We start from the raw sequence: 6487 nt of genomic DNA, 5'->3' as shown, positions 1-6487 counted from the left end.
AATCTACGTCATATCGCTGGTCTACCTTTAAACAGGGCTTTAATCTACGTCATATCGCTGAGTCTACCTTCAAACAGGTATTTCAGTTACGTATATCGCTGAGTCTACCTTCAAATAGGTATTTCAGTTACGTCATATCGCTGAGTCTGCCTTCAAATAGGTATTTCAGTTACGTCATATCGCTGAGTCTACCTTCAAATAGGTATTTCATCTATATGAGTATTCACACAGACACAACCCCATTCACTGTCATGTCAACAGAACAACCCATTCACTGTCATGTCAACAGAGCAACCCCATTCACTGTCATGTCAACAGAGCAATCCCATTCACTGTCATGTCAACAGAGCAACCCCATTCACTGTCATATCAACAGAGCAACCCATCACTGTCAGTTCAACAGAGCAACCCCATTCACTGTCATGTCAACAGAGCAACCCCATTCACTGTCATGTCAATCCCATTCACTGTCATGTCAACCCCATTCACTGTCATGTCAACCCCATTCACTGTCATGTCAACCCCATTCACTGTCATGTCAACCCCATTCACTGTCATGTTCACCCCATTCACAGTCATGTCAACCCCATTCCCTGTCATGTCAACCCATTCACTGTCATGTCAACCCCATTCACTGTCATGTAACAGAGCAACCCATTCACTGTCATGTCAACCCATTCACTGTCATGTCAACCCATTCACTGTCAGTCAACAGAACAACCCCATTCACTGTCATGTCAACAGAGCAACCCCATTCACTGTCATGTCAAAGAGCAACCCCATTCACTGTCATGTCAACAGAACAACCTTCACTGTCATGTCAACAGAAAACCCATCACTGTCATGTCAAGATAACAACCCCATTCACTGTCATGTCAACAGAAAAAACCCCATTCACTGTCATGTCAACAGAGCAACCCCATTCACTGTCATGTCAAGATAACAACCCCATTCACTGTCATGTCAACAGCCATCACTGATGTACAGAACAACCCCATTCAGTCATGTCAACAGAGCAACCCCCTTCACTGTCATGTCAACAGAGCAACCCCATACTGTCATGTCAACAGAACAACCCTATTCACTGTCATGTCAACAGAGCAACCCCATTCACTGTCATGTCAACCCCATTCACTGTCATGTCAACAGAGCAACCCCATTCACTGTCATGTCCACCCCATACTTGTCATGTCAACAGAGCAAACCCATTCACTGTCAATGTCAACAGAACAACCCCATTCACTGTCATGTCAACAGAACAACCCCATTCACTGTCATGTCAACAGAGCAACCCCATTCACTGTCATGTCAACAGAACAACCCCATTCACTGTCATGTCAACAGAACAACCCCATTCACTGTCATGTCAACAGAACAACCCCATTCACTTTCATATCAACAGAGCAACCCCATTCACTGTCATGTCAACAGAACAACCCCATTCACTGTCATGTACAACCCCATTCACTGTCATGTCAACAGAACAACCCATTCACTGTCATGTCAACAGAAAACAACCCATTCACTGTCATGTCAACAGAACAACCCCATTCACTGTCATGTCAACCCCATTCATGTCCTGTCAACCCATTCACTGTCATGTCAACAGAACAACCCCATTCACTGTCATGTCAACAGAACAACCCCATTCACTGTCATGTCAACAGAGCAACCCCATTCACTGTCCTGTCAACAGAACAACCCCATTCACTGTCATGTCAACAGAGCAAACCATATTCACTGCTATGTCAACAGAGCAACCCATTCACTGTCATGTCAACAGAACAACCCCATTCACTGTCATGTCAACAGAACAACCCCATTCACTGTCATGTCAATAGAACAACCCATTCACTGTCATGTCAACAGAGCAACCCCATTCACTGGCATGTCAACAGAGCACCCCCATTCACGTCATGTCAACAGAGCAAACCCCATTCACTGTCATGTCAACGAAAACCCATTCACTGCATGTCAAAGAACAACCCCATTCACTGTCATGTCAACAGAACAACCCCATTCACTGTCATGTAACAGAGCAACCCCATTCACTGTCATGTCAACAGAGCAACCCCATTCACTGTCATGTCAACAGAACAACCCCATTCTGTCATGTCAACAGACAACCCCATTCACTGTCATGTCATAGAACAACCCCATTCACTGTCATGTCAACCCCATTCACTGTCATGTCAACAGAGCAACCCATTCACTGTCATGTCAACAGAACAACCCCATTCACTGTCATGTCAACAGAACAACCCATTCACTGTCATGTCAACCCCATTCACTGTCATGTCAACAGAACAACCCCATTCACTGTCTGCAACAGAGCAACACCATTCAATCATGTCAACAGAGCAACCCCATTCACTGTCATGTCAACAGAACAATCCCATTCACTGTCATGTCAACAGAGCAACCCCATTCACTGTCATGTCCAACCCCATTCACTGTACATGTCAACAGAGCAACCCACATTCACTGTCATGTCAACAGAGCAAACCCATTCACTGTCATGTCAACCCCATTCACTGTCATGTCAACAGAGCAACCCCATTCACTGTCATGTCAACAGAACAACCCCATCACTGTAAGTCAACAGAACAACCCCATTCACTGTCATGTCAACCCATTCAATGTCATCATATAGAAAGATCTATAAACTGCTGTACAAAGATGAGATACATATAGAAAGATCTATAAACTGCTGTACAAAGATGAGATACATATAGAAAGATCTATAAACTGCTGTACAAAGATGAGATACATATAGAAAGATCTATAAACTGCTGTACAAAGATGAGATACATATAGAAAGATCTATAAACTGCTGTACAAAGATGAGATACATATAGAAAGATCTATAAACTGCTGTACAAAGATGAGATACATATAGAAAGATCTATAAACTGCTGTACAAAGATGAGATACATATAGAAAGATGTATAGACTGCTGTACAAAGATGATATATATATAGAAAGATGTATAAACTGCTGTACAAAGATGAGAGATATATAGAAAGATGTATAGACTGCTGTACAAAGATGAGAGATATAGAAATATGTTTAGACTGCTGTACAAAGATGATATATATATAGAAAGATGTATAAACTGCTGTACAAAGATGAGAGATATATAGAAAGATGTATAAACTGCTGTACAAAGATGAGAGATATATAGAAAGATGTATAAACTGCTGTACAAAGATGAGATATATATAGAAAGATGTATAAACTGCTGTGCAAAGATGAGAGATATATAGAAAGATGTTTAGACTTGTCACGTTCCTGACCTTGTTTTCCTTTTGTATAGTTGTGTTTAGTGGGTCAGGACGTGAGCTGGGTGGGCAGTCTGTGTGTTTGTTCCTTGTTAAGTGTCAGGTTTAATTGACCTTGTATGGCTCTCAATCAGAGGCAGGTGTTTTCGTTTTCCTCTGATTGAGAGACATACATAGGGAGGTTGTTTCACATTGTTTGTCGTGGGTGGTTGTCTTCCGTGTCAGTGTATGTTCGCACCACACGGGACTGTTTCGTTGTCGTTAGTATATGTAGTCTGTTCCTGTTCGTGCGTTCTTCATGTTTTATGTAAGTTCTCTCGTTCAGGTCTGTCTACGTCGTTTTGTTGTTTTGTAAAATTATCAAGTGTTCTTCGTGTGTTTAGTTTCGTCTTGTTAATAAAGTTCATTATGTCATCATACCTCGCTGCAAATTGGTCTTCCGATCCCTCTCTCCTCTCCTCGTCCGAGGAGGAGGAAGAACTAGAGTTACGTTACAGAACCACCCACCACTCAAGGATCAAGCAGCGGGGAAAAGGGCAGCGACAGCAACCGCAGAAATCCCAGGATTCATGGACATGGGAGGAGATCTTGAACGGAGAAGGACCCTGGGCACAGGCTGTGGAGTATCGCCGCCCCAAAGCTGAGCTGGAGGAAGCGAAAGCTGAGCGGCGGCGATATGAGGAGGCAGCAAGGCAGCGCGACAGGTACGAGAGGCAGCCCCATAAATTTTTTGGGGTGGGGCTAGAAAGGAGTGTGGCTAAGCCAGGTAGCAGACCTGAGCGCACTCCTCGTGCTTATTATAAGCAACGCGTCACTGGTCAGGCACCGTGTTATGCGGTGAAGCGCACGGTGTCGCCAGTGCGTGCCCATAGCCCGGTGCGCTATAGGGCAGCCCCCCGAAAGTGTCGTGTAAGTGGGGGCATCCAGCCGGGGCGTATTGTGCCTGCTCAGCGCGTCTGGTCTCCGGTACGCAGTTTCGGTCCAGGGTATCCTGCGCCGGCTCTGCGTGCTGTGTCTCCGGGGCGCTGGGAGGGTGCAGTGCGTCCTATGCCTACGCTTCGCTCGTACCGGGCAAATGTGGGAGTGGAGCCTAAGAGAGAGGTGCGTGTAGTAGGCACTAGATCTCCAGTGCTCATCCACAGCCCGGTTCAACCTGTGCCTGCACTCTGGAGGGTACGGGCTGGAGTAGTACTCCAGCCTGGGGGAGTGGTGTCAAGGCTGCGCACCAGAGCTCCAGTGCTCCCTCACAGCCCGGTCCTTCAGGTGCCTCCTCTTAACACCAAGCCTCCTGTAGGTCTCCCCAGCCTGGTGGGTCCTGTGGCAGCCCCACGCACCAGGCTGTCTCTCCGTCTCCTCCCTACAGGTCTGCCAGTCTGCCCAGAACTGCCCGTCTGTCCCGAGCTGTCAGAGCTGGCCGTCTGCCCAGCGGCGCCTGAACTGCCCGTCTGCCCAACGCCGTCTGAACTGTCCGTCTGCCAAGCGCCGCATGAACTGCCCGTCTGGACTGAGCCTGCAAAGCCGCCCGTCAGCCATGAGCCTTCAGAGCCGTCCGCCAGACAGGAGCCGCTAGAGCCTTCCGCCAGACAGGAGCAGCCAAAGCCTTCCGCCAGACAGGATCTGCCAGAGCCTTCCGCCAGACAGGATCAGCCAAAGCCTTCCGCCAGACAGGATCAGCCAGAGCCTTCCGCCAGACAGGATCAGCCAGAGCCGTCCAGCCAGGACCAGCCAGAGCCGTCCAGCCAGGACCTGCCAGAGCCGTCCAGCCAGGACCTGCCAGAGCCGTCCAGCCAGGACCTGCCAGAGCCGTCCAGCCAGGACCAGCCAGAGCCGTCCAGCCAGGACCAGCCAGAGCCGTCCAGCCAGGACCTGCCAGAGCCGTCCAGCCAGGACCTGCCAGAGCCGTCCAGCCAGGACCTGCCAGAGCCGTCCAGCCAGGATCCGCCGTCCCTCAGCCCGTAGCTGCCGTCCCTCAGCCCGGAGCTGCCCCTTATCCCGGTGCTGCCCCTTATCCCGATGCTGCCCCTTCATTTAGGTGGGTTTAGTTGGAGGGTGGTCATTGGGAGGGGGATACGGAAGCGGGGAGTGACTATGGTGGTGTGGGGACAGCGTCCAGAGCCGGAGCCGCCACCGTGGACAGATGCCCACCCAAACCCTCCCCTTGAGGTTGAGTTTTGCGGCCGGAGTCCGCATCTTGGGGGGGGGGTAATGTCACGTTCCTGACCTTGTTTTCCTTTTGTATAGTTGTGTTTAGTGGGTCAGGACGTGAGCTGGGTGGGCAGTCTGTGTGTTTGTTCCTTGTTAAGTGTCAGGTTTAATTGACCTTGTATGGCTCTCAATCAGAGGCAGGTGTTTTCGTTTTCCTCTGATTGAGAGACATACATAGGGAGGTTGTTTCACATTGTTTGTCGTGGGTGGTTGTCTTCCGTGTCAGTGTATGTTCGCACCACACGGGACTGTTTCGTTGTCGTTAGTATATGTAGTCTGTTCCTGTTCGTGCGTTCTTCATGTTTTATGTAAGTTCTCTCGTTCAGGTCTGTCTACGTCGTTTTGTTGTTTTGTAAAATTATCAAGTGTTCTTCGTGTGTTTAGTTTCGTCTTGTTAATAAAGTTCATTATGTCATCATACCTCGCTGCAAATTGGTCTTCCGATCCCTCTCTCCTCTCCTCGTCCGAGGAGGAGGAAGAACTAGAGTTACGTTACAAGACTGCTGTACAAAGATGAGATATATATAGAAAGATGTATAAACTGCTGTACAAAGATGAGAGATATATAGAAAGATGTATAAACTGCTGTACAAAGATGAGAGATATATAGAAAGATGTATAAACTGCTGTACAAAGATGAGATACATAGAAAGATGTATAGACTGCTGTACAAAGATGATATATATATAGAAAGATGTATAAACTGCTGTACAAAGATGAGAGATATATAGAAAGATGTTTAGACTGCTGTACAAAGATGAGAGATATATAGAAAGATTTATAAACTGCTGTACAAAGATGAGATATATATAGAAAGATGTATAAACTGCTGTACAAAGATGAGAGATATATAGAAAGATGTATAGACTGCTGTACAAAGTGAAGCTGAAATATACAACTGTTTAGAGAAGTATAGTCAAATTGGTAACACTTTAGACTGCAGGTACTGTATAATGCATTATGGTCGTGACATGAGCTTGTTTAAATGAGGGCTGGACTGC

Source organism: Salvelinus namaycush, chromosome 1 (genome assembly GCF_016432855.1).
Source record: "Salvelinus namaycush isolate Seneca chromosome 1, SaNama_1.0, whole genome shotgun sequence".
NCBI classification, from domain to species: Eukaryota; Metazoa; Chordata; class Actinopteri; order Salmoniformes; family Salmonidae; genus Salvelinus; species Salvelinus namaycush.
The sequence above is the reverse complement of the archived record's forward strand: the minus strand, read 5'-3'. Positions refer to the sequence as shown.